Source organism: Hevea brasiliensis, chromosome 3 (genome assembly GCF_030052815.1).
Source record: "Hevea brasiliensis isolate MT/VB/25A 57/8 chromosome 3, ASM3005281v1, whole genome shotgun sequence".
NCBI classification, from domain to species: Eukaryota; Viridiplantae; Streptophyta; class Magnoliopsida; order Malpighiales; family Euphorbiaceae; genus Hevea; species Hevea brasiliensis.
Genome location: NC_079495.1, coordinates 101,095,049 through 101,115,284, shown reverse-complemented (window position 1 = coordinate 101,115,284; position 20,236 = coordinate 101,095,049). Strand labels below are relative to the sequence as shown.

Here is a 20,236-nt window from a genome sequence, read left to right as displayed (position 1 = left end):
AATCTATACTTCATTTTCTTTCCATCACATGAGAAGATCCTTGTTGCTTTGTCTAAAAATCCGACCATTTCTTTCTTGACAACCTTTGGTGCATCTTTTTCTTTGAGAGATGGTTGCTTTACTTCACTTTTCTCCACTTGCTCAACTTGAAAGATTGGTGCCATAGGACAAGGTGGATTACTATTCAAATCTTGTGCAAATGCAGCCTCTTTTGGATTTTCATCATTGATACTCCCTTCATGGATAAGACAACTTTCAAGAGAAGCCTTCGGATAGCTCTTTCTAAAGTGCTCTTTTACTAACTCATCAACTATATCAATTCTCAAACAAGAGTCTACATCTTCATGTTGCTTCTTCTTATCATTGCCAATATTGAAGACTAACTGATCCTCTCCGATTCTAAGAGTAAGCTTTTCACCTTTCACGTCAATCAAAGCACCAGCTGTAGCTAGGAAAGGCCTCCCCAAAATGATTGGGATATTAGAATCCTCTTCCATGTCCAAGATGACAAAGTCAACAGGTATATAGAATTTCCCAACCTTCAGAGGCACATTCTCCAAAATCCCTTCAGGATACTTAATTGATCTGTCAGCTAACTGAAGAGAAATGTAGGTTGGCTTAAGATCTCCCATATTGAGTTTCTCATAAATGGAGAGGGGCATAAGGCTAACACTAGCCCCTAAATCACATAAAGCTTTTACAGAACATGATTCCCCAATGTGGCATGGAATTGAAAAACTCCCTGGATCCTTGAGCTTTGGAGGAAGTTTCCTTTGGAGGATAGCACTGCATTCCTCAGTTAAGGCTACAGTCTCATAATCTTCAAGTCTTCTTTTGTTTGAGAGAATTTCTTTCAAAAACTTAGCATAAGAAGGCATTTGGGAAAGAGCATCGATAAAGGGCACATTTATATATAGCTTCTTCAAAACCTCTAAGAACTTCCCAAATTGCTTATCAAGCTTGGCTTTTTGAAATCTCTGTGGAAAGGGAAGCTGTGGCTTGTAAGGCTCTGGAGGTATATATTTCTCTTCTTTCTCTCCAACCTCCTCTTTACCTTTTCTTGCACTCCCTTTTTCACTCTTTTGTTTTCATCTCCTCAAAATCTTCCTCATTTTCTCTCTTTTCAACTTTTCACTCTTCTCATTATGCACTATTTTACCACTCCTCAGTGTGATGGCATGACATTGCTCCCTTGGATTTTCTGTTTGACTATGAAGTTTCCCCAGAGAATTGGTACTTGATGAGCATGCTTGTTGTGCAATCTGATTTTCCAAAGATCCTATTGTGTGTTTGCATTTGTTCCAGCCTTGCTTTCATCTCTCTCAACTCTTCATCACGCTTAATTTGATTAGCAAGAATTTGTTGTAATAAAGCCTCGTGGTGGAACTTTGTTCTTCTTTGTCTTGGTAAAGGTGCAGATTTGCATTCTTTTCTGAAAACTAGGTGGTGGTTGCCTAGGTTGTTGGTATTGATGCTCTTGTTGTTGTGATGGAAAGTTACGAGTTGAAGCTTGATTTTGCTGATTCTCCCATGAAAAATTGGGATGATTCCTCCAAGCATATGAAGGATAATCTACTCCACGACTCATTGTTCCTTCCGCATAAGTAACTTGTTGAGAACTTCCAGAGCATGATGATGAACCGACTAGCATACTTAAATCCTCCATTTTCTTAGCAAGGACATTAGTGAGTGCATCAAATTTGGCATTGATCATGTTGAATGGATCAAGCTCATACATTCCAAAGAACTTGCCTTTTTGAGTTGGAGTTGACCCTCTTGGACTACTCCATAGATGGTATTCTTTGCTATTTTCTCTAATAACTCATAAGCTTCATCTTCATGCTTAATGATGAATTCCCCTCCAGTTTGAGCATCAATGATTCCTCTGATAGCAGAAGTGACATTTGTGTAAAAATTCTGGTTTATCATCCATTTAGGAATGGCATGATGTGGACATTGTCTCTCCAACTCCTTCCATCTCATCCATGACTCATAAAGAGTCTCATCTTCTCTTGGTCTAAAAGCAATCATTTGATTCCTCAACTCTTGAGTTTTTCCAGGTGGAAAGTATTGGGCAAGAAATACATCAGTGAGCTGCTCCCAATTTGTAATTGAGTTGTGAGGTAAAGAATCAAGCCAATCCAATGCTCTATCTTTCAAAGAGAATGGAAACAATTTTAGCCTTCTGCATCATCGAGATACTCCAGTTGTTTTTGCATGTCACAAATCATAGCAAACTTCTTGGATGTGTGTGTGGATTTTCGAAGGATGACCCCAAATTGAGAATTCTGAATCATTTGAAGGACTCCAAAATCCATCTTGTAACTATTTACATCAATTCTTGGTCTTGCTATGCTCTCTCTCAAGTCATCAAAACGAGGAAAAGCATGATCCATCATACTTCCCCTAGGCACGTTTGCATTAACAACTTCTTCTCCTTGGGCTTCATTTTCATTGTTTTGACCATTTCCAGCATTACCAACACCAATTCTAATTCTTTCATCAGCCATGTCTGCTTCTAATTCAGTTTCTATCAAGGCTTCTTTTCTTTTTCTGGTTTCTTTCTTGTTGGCCTTACAAAATTTCTCAATTTCAGGGTTGAATAATAAGGATGTATCACTTGTGCTTCTAGCTCTTCTCATAAAAGATTAAGAGTACCTGAAAAAGAACAAACAAACACAAAATGAAAAGATAACAGAGATAAAACTAAAAAACAACTAAAATAATCAAGAATTCAATCTTAAACAAACAACTCCCCGGCAACGGCGCCAAAAACTTGATGCGTCCCAACCGCAAGCGCACGGGTCGTACAAGTAATATAGAAAAGATATCGATCCCACGAGGAGTTGTGTTAATGATTGAATTTTCGATATAAAAGTTGACTAAATTGAAGTATTCATGAAATTAAAATAATGAATTAATGGGTAATGGAGTACGAAATCTAAATGTGCAAATTTAATATTCTATTCAACAATGTATTAATTAAACTAAAATTGCATCAAATTGAAATAAGCAAGTTCAAATATGGCAATATTTAAAATGGCAAATGATTAAATTCGATTAGAAATTAACAATGGTAAAAAGGCGATTCAGGAGTTCGGGATTTCATATTCAAGCTATTTTGGGATTTTCCCTAGCTAGCCCAATCCATGAAATTTATGGGTTTAAAGGAGATTAATTCTAAAATCCTTTGAAAACTCTTTCGAGTGAGACAAAGAGTGCCTTAATTAACTTAATCCTACTTTCGTGGAGTTAAAATTAACCAAGACCCATTAGGTTCTTTAATCAATCTATTAAAACCCTCTTAACCCTTAGTCTATTTCTAGATCTAAGTTAATTAAGTCCAATTTCTTGATTAACTATCAGTTGGTTTTCTCATTTCTGCTTCAACCAAGGATTAAGAACATAACTTAATGGGGCCCTTCATTAAGCATGTGAATAAGCACACAAGAAATGGATTAAACCTCATAAATTCATTAAATTGGGACTAACACAGTTCAAATCCACAAAAATAACTAAAATATTTCAGCCCTTACTCCTGAATCATAAGTAAACTACTCTCTATGCATATTGCTTACTAGATATTATGAGTTTAAATGGAAATAAAGCTTTAATCTAAGCTAAGAAGTAAGAAATTAAACACTAGAAATGTAGAAAAATGTAAAGGAAGGAAGAAATCTGCAAATCTTGGTTAAAAATGGTGTGGAAGGTGAAAATGACTCCTCAAATTCTGCCTCTCTTCTCCTCTTCTTCTTTTCTCCTTGCCTCCCTTCTAAAATGAGAAAATGGGACTATTTATAGCATTTTTCTGACATGGAGCCCTAAAATGGTATGTTCTAGGAGGACTTATTTGAGGGAATCTCACGCCTCATTAATGAACTCTTCATGGATTGCATAAGTGGATCGCATAAGTTATGCATCCCTTATGCGATTTCAGCTGATTCTGGGTCACTTATGGTCGCATGACTTGGTGCATAGGTTATGCACAATTTCGTGAATGTGCATAAGGGAGGCGAGAATGTGCATAAGCTATGCACTCCTTATGCACATTTCGCCGGTTCTGGAACGATGATCTTTCTCCTTATGCAGATCTGCATAGCTTATGCGACAAGTTATGCACGCTTGGTCAATGCATATTTCAGCTTGAAAACTTGTTTTTGACATCTTTTTGCTGTAGAAGACACTCCTCAATGGCAAAATTCTCTTTAGTCCTTCAAAAACACCATTTTTCCTACAAAACAAAGTAAAAATTACAAATTAATCCAAAATTGACAATTATGGAAAACTAACTAAATAACTAATGAAATTAGCTAAAAGTGACTAATAATCAAATAAAATAGCTATGAAATTAAACCTAAATGATTATGCAAAATGTATGCATCACTTCATTAATATAAAAGAAATCAATACATTCAAATTGGTTAACCAACTTTATAGAATAATAAATCATTATAAATAGTAAGAGAATATAATGACCGTGTGTGTATATATATATATATAATCTTTCTTTGCTAGAATAGGAAGCCCTATTAATTAATCTATAATTAATTAGTAGTCAAATTCGAATTAAAAAAAATATAAATATAATTTTTTTTAGATAAATAGCATATTTTTAGGGATTCATACGATGCCTATTATTATTATTCTTTTAATCATCATTAGTCTAAACAAAGTTAATTATATCTTTCTGGCTTTGAAATATTTGGTGAATGCATGTGTATGGGAAGATGAGATGCTCTAATTAATAAGATTTAGGGGCAGTATTGTTAGAACATGTCCTACATGAGAAAATCACGCTATTTCCAAATAGTCAACCAAAATTAATGATTAACTCAATTCAATATAAAATCGAAATATAAATATTTGGTACTCATATATTTAATAAATAGGTCTTATTTTGATATTACTTTTAAATAAATATTGGATGAAACCTTTTATAGTTTTATTTTTTTTAAGCCTTTCAGAGTTGATTTCATCAAACAATGTGTATCTATATACAAACACCATGATAATTGATACACATACAGAATCCCACCCCTACAGCCCTACTCCTATATGTATATATATAAATTCAAGATACAGAATATATAATAGAATTCATTTATTAAATATATGAATATCATATATTTATATTATAAATTTGTCGTAGATCAGATCTAACAAAAACTTCTCATATAAAAATATGGCTTGGGAATAAGGAATATGTAAGCTAATTCTTGAGGTGAATAATTAAAATGTTGTGGGAATGCTTACTGTTGCAGTCCACGAAAATTTCTTATGGGTATAGATTTGTAAAATAGAAAATAAATGGGTCTGAGGTTTACTAGATATGGATCCAGTAAGGACCATCCAACGCTCAAATAATATGAGAGAATAATATATCAAATTGATTAGGAAGAAGAATATATTTTCATAGATGATCTTATCTCTTTATATAGGATATAGATAATGGTTGGTTATAGTAAGTCAACTATATAATTATATGAATATTATTAACTTGCATAATTATAGGATTATATTTCTATTTATAGTGCATAGTTATAGGCATTTTTATATTTGGAAATCCAACTAATATTGTTTATCTTTAATCAATATTCTTTCCTTTTATTGAGTAAGTCTTACAGTGGTTGAATTGACTAAATGAATCTTATGGCTAAATCATTAAATATGATTAGACTCATAGGCTATTCGAAAACCTGAGTTACTGAGTCTATATATATATATATATATATATATGTTTTGGGGAGCTACATCACTTACTTGTAGAAAGGAGGTGAAGGGAAGCAGTAAGAGTAATTAATTAGTTTATTAAAGGATATGGCGATTGCTATAAAAATTAAGAGGTAGAGGTTATCACAAATGCCGAATTGATTGGCTAATTTCGTAACGTAGTTATTGCTAGGCAATATTATCTTTCAAGACCGTCATGTGGGTTGTTCAAGTAATATTGTGTTGCCTAATTTTGAGCTTTTCCTCATAGAGTTAAGAAAATCCACCATATATATGCCTGTAAAGATGATGCATACATTTTGCATAATCATTTAGGTTTAATTTCATAGCCATTTTATTTGATTATTAGTCACTTTTAGCTAATTTCATTAGTTATTTAGTTAGTTTTTCATAATTGCCAATTTTGGATTAATTTGTAATTTTTACTTTGTTTTGTAGGAAAAATGGTGTTTTTGAAGGACTAAAAAGAAATTTTACTTTTGAGGAATGATTTCTGCAGCCAAAGATGTCAAAAACAAGTTTCAAAGTTGAAGTATGCATTTGCCAAATTGCGCATAACTTGCCGCATAAGTTATGCATATCTGCATAAGGAGAAGAAACATTGTTCCAATACCCGCCGAATTGTGCATAAGTTGCCGCATAACTTATGCAGATTCGTGCCTCCCTTATGCAGCCTCACAGAATTGTGCATAACTTATGCGCTTGGTCATGCAGTTTCGCATAAGAGAGCCAGAAACCAGCCGAAAACTGCATAAGGGACTGCATAACTTATGCAGTCCCACAAAGACTTCATTAATGAGCTGGCAGAAGATTCCCTCAGAAAATCTCACCTTAAACACACCATTTTAGGGCTCCATGTCAGAAAAAGTTATAAATAGCCCCATATCCCATTTTAGAAGGGAGGAGGAAAGGGAGGAAGAAAAGGAAAAGGAAGAGGGCAGCAGCTGAAGAGTCAAAAACGTCTCCCACACCATTTCCAACCAGATTTGGAGATTTCTTTCCTTTCTTGCATATTTCTTACCTTTCTTGTATTGGGTTTCTTTAGTTTTAGTTTATTTTCATGATCTATTTCCTCTTTTACTTAGAATTTCTTGTATTAAATATGGATTGTGAGTAGTTTTCTTTGATTCTGGAGTAATTGATGTGGCCCAACCGCAAGTGCACGGGTCGTACAAGTAGTATAGAAAAAAGATATCGTTCCCACGAGGAGTTGTGTTAATGATTGAATTTTTGATATAAAAAGTTGACTAATTGAACTATCTTTGAAATTAAAGTAACAAATTGATGGGTATTTGAGTATGAAATCTATATGTGCAAAATCAAAAATCTATCCAAAAATGTATTAATTAAACTAAAATTGCATCAAATTGAAATAAGCAAGTTCAAATATGGCAATATTTAAAATGGCAAGTAATAAAATTCAATTAGAAATTGACAATGATAAAAAAGCGATTCCGGAGTTCGGGATTTCATATTCGAGCTATTTTGGGATTTTTAAATTGGTTATCCAATCTTGTGAAACTTACGGGTTTTAAGGAGATTAATTCTTAAATCCTTTGAATACCCTTTCGAGTGAGACAAAGAGTGCCTTAATCAATCTAATCCTACTTTCGTGGAGTTAGAGTTAATTAAGACCCATTAGGTTCTTTAATTAATCTGTGAATCCTCTTAATCCTTAGTCTATTTCTAGATCTAAGTTAATTAAGTCAAATTTCTTGATTATCTATTACAAGGCCTTCTCCTTTCGGTGCCTCAACCATGGATTAAGAACATCACTTAATGGGATCCTACACTAAGCATGTCATTAAGCACACAAGAAATGAATAAAACTCATTAAGACCACAAAATATGGATTACCCAATCAAAATCCACAAAATATCTCAAATATTACAACCCTTACTCCAGAATCTAAATAAACTACTCACTACCCATAATGCTTACAAGATATTCTAAGTTTAAATGGAAATAAAGCTTTAATCTAAGCTAAGAAACAAAAAAACTAAACACTAGAAATGTAGGAAAAATGTAAGAAAAGAAAGAAATCTCCAAATCTGATTGGAAATGGTGTGGAAGGTGAATGTGACCCTTCAGCTGCTACCATTTCCTTCCTTTTTTTCTTCCTTGCTTTTCTGCCTCCCCCTCCAAAATGGGAAATGAGGCTATTTATAGCATTTTCTGACATGGAGCCCTAAAATGGTGTGTTTTAGGAGGGATTTTCTGAGGGAATCTTCTGCCAGCTCATTAATGAAACCTTTGTGGGACTGCATAAGTGGACTGCATAAGTTATGCAATCCCTTATGCAATTTTCGGCTGGTTCTGGCTCACTTATGCAAAACTGCATAACCAGGTGCATGGGTTATGCACAATTCCGTGAGATTGCATAAGGGGGCGTGAATCTGCATAAGCCATGCACTCTCCTTATGCACAATTCGGCAGGTATTGGAACAGTGATTTTCCTCCTTATGCAGATTTGTATGGCTTATGTGGCAAGTTATGCTCAATTTGGCTAATGCATATTTCAACTTTGAAACTTGTTTTTGGCATCTTTGGCTGTAGAAGTCACTCCTCAATGGCAAAATTTCTCTTCAGTCCTTCAAAAACACCATTTTTCCTACAAAACAAAGTAAAAATTACAAATTAATTCAAAATTGACAATTATGAAAAACTAACTAAATAACTAATGAAATTAGCTAAAAATGACTAATAATCAAATAAAATGGCTATGAAATTAAACCTAAATGATTATGCAAAATGTATGCATCAAATACCCCCAAACTCAAGCTTTTGCTTGTCCTCAAGCAAATTTTAAAATGTGATGCAAAAATTTTTAGGGGTGCCTTATCCAAAGAGCTATGAAAATCACCTATTAAAATAACTTAACACACCTTTAGCCATACCAGCAATCCATATACCCATCCTTCAAAATGCAAAGAATCTAATGCTTATCCAAGCTTTCGCCGCTTAGCCATCAAGTCAATTATCATTCAAAATCCCCAAACCAACCAATCAAAGGAGAGAGTCATGCTCAAAAGGAATTCTAGGACCATCAATAACCAAAGTGTCTCTATATAGAATGATGGAATTAAATGAATGAATGGATAATTTTCCAATCCCATAGGCAAATTCCCTACTCTTATCTCCACTAATGTAGCAAGTACTATCAAGAGATCAAAGGTCTTTTTAGGGATGTGATGGGGCTATGGGGTTCAAAATGAGGCTAAGAAGAAAAATGGGTGAAAAGGGTTCAAAGCATGAGAATATTTTCAATTTTGAAACATAAGGTACACTTTATTATTTTATTATATTTTTTCTTTTATATATATATATTTTTTTTTCTTTTATATATATATATATATATATATATATATATATATATATATATATATATATATATATATATGGGGGAGAGAAATACACAATGAGGATTGTCAAGTGCTAGCATAGTTTACAAAACACATAAAAATGGAGGGACATTTTAATTCTTTAAACTTGTATCTTGCATTTTCTTTTGATGATTGTCCCTAAAATTTTCCACCCCCAAACTCATTTCTTTTAATACTTTGGGTGGATTTCTTTCATTTTGAATGACAATGGTGAAAAGCACATATACTAGCACTTTTACAAGATGACAAGCATTTCTTCTCCCTTTTATTGTATTTTTTTTTCTTTTTCTTTTTTTTTTCTTTTTTTTTATGTACCTAATGTTGTAAATAATTATTCTCATGAAAAGGGTTGGAGTGTTTGGTTCATTGGCTAGGTAGCAATAAGGGATTCAAGAAAAATTAGGATAAAAATACTCAAAAGGGGTTTGCAAGGGTCAATTTTAATTGGGAAAAAGGCCAAAGGTTTAAAATGAGACGTTTTAAATCAAAGAATGCCTAATCATCTCTCTTTTCAAGTACAAGCTGGTATTTCGCCTTGAAATGTTTAGAAAATTTGTTCTAGGATTGTTGAGACATCATTTGACTTCCTTATATCCAATAACTCCCTCTAAACATTCTAATCTCTAAAGGACTAGTTGGGTGGCTTTTTGGCTAAGAAGATATAGGCAAGGGATAGACACTTCAAAACCTTGCACCTCTTAGGAAACTTTCAATCCACAAACCCAACTAAAAGGGTGAGTCAAATCATTCTCATAGGCAACTTTTTAATACTCAAGGGATTTGACAAAAAATTTTAATGCATGATGCATGATTCCTAAAAATGAACAATGTATTAACTAAATGGAGGAAGTCTATTTGTGTGCAATGTGTACAATTTCTAAGTGATGTATAACGTGTGTGTAAATGTATGTATGGATGTATATGTAAAATATTTATAGTATATGTAAATGGAATGGGATGAGATGCTCCTATACTCAAAATGTAAAAAAAATGAAGCAAAAATCAAAATGTGCACCCCCAAACTCAAAATTTGACATTGTCCTCAATGTCTCAAGTAGTGCAGCATTAAAACTCAAAGTAAAGAGTAGTTACCAGGGATTGTGAAATTTAAGAGCAAAAAGAAAGAGTTACCTGGTATAGAGCAGATGAGAATTCAAGGGATAATGGTGATGCATAAGAAGCTGCACAGGTTATGCAAAATAAAGTGCTGTCTAGAACAGGTGCATAAGGAAGGTGCATAAGCTGTGCGGTTCTGCATAAGTGGCAATAAGGACTGCACAGGCTATGCAAAATATTTGCATGAGGGTATTCATAGCCTATGCAGTATATTCAAAAGCTGCTGCATGATGATGAGCAAGGGAAAAATGTGCAACCACCAGTAGAAGCATCCAAATATATACAGAGTATGGACAAATATGCACAAAAGGGCAGTAAAGGCAATGAAAATCAAAGAAAAACTAATGTAATAGCTAGCCAATAAAACTTCAAGAAAAATAGAATTCAAAACAAACTAAAATTTTTTCAACATATTTACAAAGAAAAACTCCTACAAGTTTGAACAAAAGTAAAACAGAAACTAGTCTAATTCTATTATTTTGCCCTTGTCCAAAGAAGTTGCTAAGGGTTGTCAGTTGTCATTCTTTGTCGAAATGATGGTGCTGGAGGAGGTGATGGAGGTGGAGGAGGCATTCCCAGAAAAACCATGAGTTGCTTCATCATCTCCTTTAATTCTTTCTGCTTGTCTCTGGTTTCCATGACAAGGTCAAATAGTTGATCATGACGATCCTTGAGGGTATCAAGACCAGTGTCAAGCTTCCTATCCACAAAATATATATCATCACTAAGCCTTTCAAGATAAGTGAATAAGGCTTTAGTGTTGAAGGCAGGAGGGGCTGTGGATGAAGAGGGTTCAGCTGCAGGAGGTGTAGGTTGTGCAGAATCTGCTGGGAAGTCCTGTGCAGGCTGAGAGGGTGGTGTAGGTTCAGCAGAATGCTGTGGGACTGGTGGGACAGGTTGGGCTTCTGGTTGTGCAGTGGGTTCAGTTTCTGCTACTGGTTGTGCAGTGTCAGAATGTGGCAAACTGAATCCAGTTTTGGAGAGGTGTGTGGCATCAAAGTATAAAGTATCTGAAAGTGCTGGAATTGGATGCTCTTCCGGATTAAAACCAAAATGCTTGGCTATGACAGTTATGAGCCCACCCAAGACAATGTCACCTATGGATTTGGTGGCAATATGCAACACATGCTCACAAAAGAAGTAACCAGGAGAAACTTTAACCTTGTGAAAAGCGCACCATAGCATGAATAATTTAGATTTCCAACAGCACCAGAACTAGTCCCTTTGCCCAAGATAGTGCTAGCAATGAGCCTATGAATAAACCTAAGTGCAGGGTCTAGTATTTGAGAGATTTTGGATCTGCCAGCAGAAAAAGTCTGAGGTTGGTTTGTGATAATTCTCCAAAATTGAGCAGCATTCCAAATACCTTTGTTTGCTACCTCTACCCCAGTATATGGTACTCTAAATAGCCCATCAATTGTAAACCCAAGAATGCTATGAAATTGGTCCAATGATAACTCTCTATTTTGCCCCAAACATCTAAATTTCATAGTTGGCTTAAAATCTACATCATGCAATTTCAGAGTGGCAGAGAATGAGGAAATAAATTCCAAAACTAAAACTGGATAAACAATTTCTTGCTTATGCACAAATTCCATCCAACCCATACCATCAAGATAGGCAACCACATTGTCAAATAAACCAAGTGATTGGAGAGAGTCTGCAGAAATATACCTAGTGGGTTGCACCCTCCTTCCCTTAAGTCTCTTGTTGCTTTGTGAGTTACATCATGAAGGGACCAAGATAGTTTTGAATATACCTGCAGAACAATTTCTTGCTGACATTTGCTTTTTGCTGGAAGAGGGTGATTTGGCTTGTGTGGAGGCTGAAGTTTTTGGGTTTTTGGGTGGAGGTTCTGACATTGGGGTGGTGGGTGGTTCTTTACGCTTTGAGAGAGGAGGTACAAAAGCTATGGGTCGAGTGGATTTCGACCTAATTTTCCTCTTGTAAATGGCTGTGGGAGGTGGTGGAGGTGTTTCTTGTGGAGGGGAATCGGGGTTGGGAGGCCGCATTGACAATGGCGAAACTTGGAGAGGGGAGGTTGGAGGGGAATGGGGAGGCGACTCCATTGGTTCCCGATAGTGAGGATGGAGGAGATGAGGGCAGAAATGAAAAATGCAAGGAGGAATTAGGGTTTATGCGGCGAAAATACGAGTGAAGAAGAAGGGGAGAGGAAGAGTTATGCCGGAATAAGGGTCGTGGGGGGGGAAAAAGGGAATGAACTGGGATATCGTGAAGTGGAGGTGGGAAAATGATGCCGAAAACAAATTTTGATTTGAACAGGGCATGTGTTAAGGCTGCATAAGTGAAAAGAGAGTGTGCATAACTTATGCACTCTCTTATGCATGTTTCAGTGGGTGATAAAAAAGTGTGAAAAACTGATTATGCAAGAGTGCATAGCCTATGCACTAACTTATGCAAGTTTCGGCCTGTTTTGGATTTCAGAAAAATAGGTCATGCAGAAGTGCATAAGTCATGCACTTTCCTTATGCAGGTCTCGGCAAGTTCTGGAATTCAGGGAGAGTGGTTATGCAGAAGTGCATAAGTCATGCACTCTGCTTATGCACCTCTCGGCAGGTTTTGAAATTCAGAGTTAGTGGTTATGCAGAAGTGCATAAGTCATGTACTCTGCTTATGCACCTCTCGGCAAGTTTTGGTTTTCAGAATTTGTGGTCATGCAGTTGTGCATAAGCTATGCACTCTGCTTATGCACCTCTCGGCAAGTTTTGGATTTCAGAGAGTTCGGTCATGCGGAAGTGCATAAGTTATGCACCCTGCTTATGCACCTCTCAGTAGGTTTTGAAATTCAGAGTTTTTGGTCATGCGGAAGTGCATAAGTTATGCACTCCCCTTATGCAGATTTCGGTGGAAAGAGAAAATGCAGGATTTGAAGTCATGCAAATGTGCATAAGTCATGCACACACTTATGCAAGTCTCGGTAGGTATGAAATTTGACAAAAATGTGGCTATGTAGAGTTGCATAAGCTATGCACTATCTTATGCAGTTTGCAACAGAGGTGAAAAATGGCAAGAATTTTGGTTATGCAGGATTGCATAAGCTATGCAGTTACTTATGCACAATTCAACAAGATGGAGAGAACAATTGAAAATGATTTGCAAGTGTGAAAAATACCCTAAAATGAAGAAATATAATTCTATGAAGCATAAATCATAAGAAATTGTCACCAAAAACACATCAATATATACAAAATCCATCAAAATTACATCACACATGCTTGTAAAAGTGAATCCTGCATAAAAGGCATTTGTGACCCATGCCATTTGAATCCTGCATAAAAGGCATTTGTGACCCATGCCATTTTGACTCAAATTCTGCAAATCAACATTTAGCACATTCAAACTCAATAAAATCTGCATAAAGTTGCATTTATCCATAAATGAGAATGGACTCCCCAAGTTATGCCAAGAAAATGCAGCATATCCACCTTAAATCTCACAACCCAAATAAGCTCAAAACTACAAAGATGACCCACTTACCACCATATTAACATTAAAAGCACAAATACTTAAAAGTTACACACCCAACCTCACCAAGAACATAAGTCATCTGCTGCAGACCCTTCTTTGCTGCAAAATTTCATTTTTTTTCTTTCTCTCTGCATAAACCAGGAAGCAAACCTGCACAGGTTATGCAGCAAAAATCAATCAATTTTGGGAGAGTTGAGGGATAAAATATCAGTTAAGGGTCACTACCCAGCAGTTCACCAGCCTTCCTCTATTGAAATACATCTACAAGGGACAAGATTCAGCAATGTCAAAAATTGAATTTGGAGATTTAAGATAAAAAACAAAAGCAATGTAAATAAAAGTAAATCAACAAAAAGGAAAAAAAAAAAGAACTTGGGATGCCTCCCAAGAGCGCTAATTTATGGTCCTTAGCTTGACCCTTTTCATGCTTCATGGTGGCTGGAATTGGAATTTATTGCCTCTGTTTCCAATAGGTGCTTCAATGAATCTATACTTTATTTTCTTTCCATCACATGAGAAGATTCTTGTTGCTTTGTCTAAAAATCCAACCATTTCTTTCTTGACGACCTTTGGTGCATGTTTTTCTTTGAGAGATGGTTGTTTTACTTCACTTTTCTCCACTTGCTCAACTTGAAAGATTGGTGCCATAGGACAAGGTGGATTACTATTCGAATGTTGTGCAAATGCAGCCTCTTTTGGATTTTCATCATTGATACTCCTTTCATGGATAAGACAACTTTCAAGAGAAGCCTTCGGATAGCTCTTTCTAAAGTACTCTTTTACTAACTCATCAACCATATTAATTCTCAAACAAGAGTCTACATCTTCATGTTGCTTCTTCTTATCATTGCCAATGTTGAAGACTAAATGATCCTCTCCGACTCTGAGAGTAAGCTTTTCACCTTTCACGTCAATCAAAGCACCAGCTGTAGCTAGGAAAGGCCGCCCCAAAATGATTGGGATATTAGAATCCTCTTCCATGTCCAAGATGACAAAGTCAACAGGTATGTAGAATTTCCCAACCTTCAAAGGCACATTCTCCAAAATCCCTTCAGGATACTTAATTGATCTGTCAGCTAACTGAAGAGAAATGTGGGTTGGCTTAAGATCTCCCATGTTGAGCTTCTCATAGATGGAGAGGGGCATAAGGCTTACACTAGCCCCTAAATCACATAAAGCTTTTATAGAACACGATTCCTCAATGTGGCATGGAATTGAAAAACTCCCTGGATCCTTCAGCTTTGGGGGAAGTTTCCTTTGGAGGATAGCACTACATTCTTCAGTTAAGGCTACAGTCTCATAATCTTCAAGTCTCCTCTTATTTGAGAGGATTTCTTTTAAGAATTTTGCATAAGAGGGCATTTGTGAAAGAGCATCAATAAAAGGCACATTTATGTATAGCTTCTTCAAAACCTCTAAGAACTTCCCAAATTGCTTATCAAGCTTGGCTTTTTGAAATCTCTGTGGAAAGGGAAGCTGTGGCTTGTAAGGCTCTGGAGGTATGTATTTCTCTTCTTTCTCTTTTCTTGCACTCTCTTTCTTTTCACTCTCTTGTTTTTCATTTTCATCAACATCTTCCTCATTTTCTCTCTTCTCGCTTTTTTCACTCTTCTCATTATGCACTATTTTACCACTTCTCAGTGTAATGGCATGACATTGCTCTTTTGGGTTTTCCAGTTGACTTGGAAGTTTTCCAAAAGACTTGGTACCTGAGGAAGATGCTTATTGTGCAATTTGATTTTCCAGCATTCTGTTATGTGTTTACATCTGTTCTAGCCTTGCTTTCATCTCTCTCATCTCCTCATCATGCTTAGTTTGGTTAGCAAGAATCTGTTGTAATAAAGCTTATGTGGTAGAACTTTGTTCTTGCTGTTTTGGTGGAGGATTCATATTTTTCTATTGAAAATTAGGCAATGGTTGCCTATTTTGCTGATATGGAATTCCTTGTTGCTGTTGTGGTTGAAAATTCTGATTTGGAACTTGACTTTGATGATTTCCCCATGAAAAGTTGGGATGATTCCTCCAAGTTGGATTATAAGTTTGAGAATAAGGATTCCCCATTTGTTTGTTTCCTTAATTACCAACATATGCAGCTTGCTCTCCATATTCTACTCCACAGCTGGTAGTTCCTTCTGCATAAGCAACTTGTTGTGAACTTCCAGATGATGATGATGAACTAACCAACATACTCAAATCTTCCATCTTCTTAGCCAAGACATTTGTAAGTGCATCAAACTTTGCATTAATCATGTTGAATGGATCAAGGTCATACATTCCAGCAGCTTGCCTCTTTTGAGATGGAGTTGGTCCTCTTGGACTACTCCAAAGATGAGTATTCTTTGCAATTTTCTCCAATAGCTCATAAGCTTCATCTTCATGCTTCATAATAAATTCTCCTCCTGTTTGAGCATCAATAATTCCTCTAATTGCAAGAGTGACATTGGTGTAAAAATTCTGATTTATCATCCATTTTGGAATGGCATGATGTGGGCATTGTCTCTCCAATTCTTTCCATCTCATCCATGATTCATAAAGAGTTTCATCTTCTCTTGGTCTGAAAGCTGTCATTTGATTCCTCAATTCTTGAGTTTTTCCAGGTGGAAAATATTGTGCAAGAAATGCATCAGTGAGTTCCTCCCAATTTGTAATGGAGTTGTGAGGTAAAGAATCAAGCCAATCCAATGCTCTATCTTTCAAAGAGAATGGGAATAGCTTCAATCTTGCTGCATCATCAGACACTCCAGGTTGTTTTTGCATATCACAAATCATAGCAAACTTCTTCAGATGTGTGTGTGGATTTTCAGAAGGATGTCCTCCGAATTGAGAATTTTGAATCATTTGAAGAACTCCAAAATCCATCTTATAACTATTTGCATCAATTCTTGGTCTTGCTATGCTCTCTCTCAAGTCATCAAAATGAGGAAAAGCATGATCCATCATACCTCCCCTGGGTACATTAGCATTTACAACCTCTTCACCTTGGGCTGCATTTTCGTTGTTTCGATCATTTCCAGCATTACCACCACCAATTCTAATTCTTTCATCAGCCATGTCTGCTTCAATTTCAGTTTCTCTCAAAGCTTCTTTCCTTTTTCTGGTTTCTTTCTTGTTGGCTTTACAAAATTTCTCAATTTCAGGATTAAATAGTAAGGATGTGTCACTTGTGCTTCTAGCACTTCTCATAAAAGATTAAAAGTACCTGAAAAAGAACAAACAAACAAACACAAAATGAAAATATAACAAAGATAAAACTAAAAACGACTAAAATAATTAAGAATTCAATCTTAAACAAACAACTCCCCGGCAACGGCGCCAAAAACTTGATGTGGCCCAACCGCAAGTGCATGGGTCGTACAAGTAGTATAGAAAAAAGATATCGTTCCCACGAGGAGTTGTGTTAATGATTGAATTTTTGATATAAAAAGTTGACTAAATTGAACTATCTTTGAAATTAAAGTAACAAATTGATGGGTATTTGAGTATGAAATCTATATGTGCAAAATCAAAAATCTATCCAAAAATGTATTAATTAAACTAAAATTGCATCAAATTGAAATAAGCAAGTTCAAATATGGCAATATTTAAAATGGCAAGTAATAAAATTCAATTAGAAATTGACAATGATAAAAAGGCGATTCCGGAGTTCGGGATTTCATATTCGAGCTATTTTGGGATTTTTAAATTGGTTATCCAATCTTGTGGAACTTACGGGTTTTAAGGAGATTAATTCTTAAATCCTTTGAATACCCTTTCGAGTGAGACAAAGAGTGCCTTAATCAATCTAATCCTACTTTCGTGGAGTTAGAGTTAATTAAGACCCATTAGGTTCTTTAATTAATCTGTGAATCCTCTTAATCCTTAGTCTATTTCTAGATCTAAGTTAATTAAGTCCAATTTCTTGATTATCTATCACAAGGCCTTCTCCTTTCGGTGCCTCAACCATGGATTAAGAACATCACTTAATGGGATCCTACACTAAGCATGTCATTAAGCACACAAGAAATGAATAAAACTCATTAAGACCACAAAATATGGATTACCCAATCAAAATCCACAAAATATCTCAAATATTACAACCCTTACTCCAGAATCTAAATAAACTACTCACTACCCATAATGCTTACAAGATATTCTAAGTTTAAATGGAAATAAAGCTTTAATCTTAGCTAAGAAACAAAAAACTAAACACTAGAAATGTAGGAAAAATGTAAGAAAAGAAAGAAATCTCCAAATTTGATTGGAAATGGTGTGGAAGGTGAATGTGACCCTTCAGCTGCTGCCCTTTCCTTCCTCTTTTTCTTCCTTGCTTTTTTGCTTCCCCCTCCAAAATGGGAAATGAGGCTATTTATAGCATTTTCTGACATGGAGCCCTAAAATGGTGTGTTTTAGGAGGGATTTTCTGAGGGAATCTTCTGCCAGCTCATTAATGAAACCTTTGTGAGACTGCATAAGTGGATTGCATAAGTTATGCAGTCCCTTATGCGATTTCACTGTTCAGCTCACTTATGCAAAACTGCATGACCAGGTGCATGGGTTATGCACAATTCCGTGAGATTGCATAAGGGGGAGTGAATCTGCATAAGCCATGCACTCTCCTTATGCACAATTCGGCAGGTATTGGAACAGTGATTTTCCTCCTTATGCAGATCTGCATGGCTTATGCGGCAAGTTATGCACAATTTGGCTAATGCATATTTCAACTTTGAAACTTGTTTTTGGCATCTTTGGCTGTAGAAGTCACTCCTCAATGGCAAAATTTCTCTTCAGTCCTTCAAAAACACCATTTTTCCTACAAAATAAAGTAAAAATTACAAATTAATCCAAAATTGACAATTATGAAAAACTAACTAAATAACTAATGAAATTAGCTAAAAATGACTAATAATCAAATAAAATGGCTATGAAATTAAACCTAAATGATTATGCAAAATGTATGCATCAGTAAGGGATGTAATATTTTAGTTATTTTTATGGATTTGAACTGGGTTAGTCCCAATTTAATGAATTTATGAGGTTTAATCCATTTCTTGTGTGTTTATTCACATGCTTAATGAAGAGCCCCATTAAGTTATGTTCTTAATCCTTGGTTGAAGCACCGAAAGGAGAAAACCAAGTGATAGTTAATCAAGAAATTGGACTTAATTAACTTAGATCTAGAAATAGACTAAGGGTTAAGAGGGTTTTAATAGATTAATTAAAGAACCTAATGGGTCTTGGTTAATTTTAACTCTACGAAAGTAGGATTAAGTTAATTAAGGCACTCTTTGTCTCACTCGAAAGAGTTTTGAATTGATTTTAGAATTAATCTCCTTTAAACCCATAAATTTCATGGATTGGGCTAGCTAGGGAAAATCCCAAAATGACTTAAATATGAACCCTTAACTCCAGAATCGTCTTTCATCAATTATTGCTTAGAATTTTACTTTTGAGTGTTTAGTTTAATCTCATTTTATTAATTTTCATTATTATCAATTTCTTTATTTTGCGAATTATTAAATTAGTCATTATTTGAATTTAGTTTTGCATTTTCATACCTTATGCTTCAAATTCCTAAATTTCTTTTATTAATTTGATTAAAATACAATTTTAACATATTTTATTTTACATCAAAAATTCAATCATTAACACAACTCCTCGTGGGAACGATATCTTTTTCTATACTACTTGAACGACCCGTGCACTTGCGGTTGGGACACATCAAAAGATTGTTCTTAATTAACTACATTCTAATGTATTTATTTATATAATTTATAAATTACTGATAATTTAAAATTATGATATGAGTTTTTTGAGCTAGTCATCGCTAACTATTTTCACTGGTAGTTACCTTTTTATTTTTCTCTTTCTCTTTTGTTTTTTTATGTGTTTTTTCTATAATCTCAAGATTTATATCCTTTTAGAATAAATTTATATTTATCTTCAATTTATTTTTATTAATAAATATGATTTTTGTCACCTAATTTGGTAAGATTTAATGTCTTATCTTTTGTGAGAATTTGGTATATTTCCTCTTTTTTGTGAGTATTTGTTGTTTGCTTTGTTATTTAGATAGGAATACAATGATAACAAATATAAATTTTCTCTTCATAATAATATCAGAATTTGATTGTTTCTAGATTGGGTTCATAGAAAACTTGGAGTCAAATAATAGTAAATTACCACTGAGTGAAGCATGTTTCCCACCGAATGGCCAAATCAAATATTCTGTTAATAAGATTAGCTCTTTTAAATTAAGATAATCACTATTATATTTTATATAAATGACTTATTTTAAATTTTTTGATGCAAAATTATAGTAGTATAAATAATAGGATTTAGACAAAAAGTTTCCAACTCTAAAAATATTTAGTGAGTGCTCATAGGTTATTTAATTGATTACCACCAAACCAACATGGCAAACCGGCACATTCTTTGAAAATATGAAATTTAATTTAAAATAATCTTTATTCTTGATTTAAATTATTCCATGACTTAAATTTATTTAATACTCACGGCCTGTCATTACAAGAAACATGGGA

At 34.8% G+C, this 20,236-nt stretch overlaps 2 non-coding genes across 2 annotated transcripts; both read left to right on the top strand.

Moving 5' to 3' along the window:
• The first annotated feature begins 1,939 nt into the window (after window positions 1-1,939).
• Window positions 1,940-2,047, top strand: LOC131178934 (small nucleolar RNA R71). Its single transcript, XR_009147941.1, has one exon. It is a non-coding gene; the product is annotated as a small nucleolar RNA R71 (small nucleolar RNA).
• A 14,147-nt stretch (window positions 2,048-16,194) lies between these two features.
• On the top strand, window positions 16,195-16,301 carry LOC131178859 (small nucleolar RNA R71). Its single transcript, XR_009147867.1, has one exon. It is a non-coding gene; the product is annotated as a small nucleolar RNA R71 (small nucleolar RNA).
• Window positions 16,302-20,236: the final 3,935 nt, after the last annotated feature.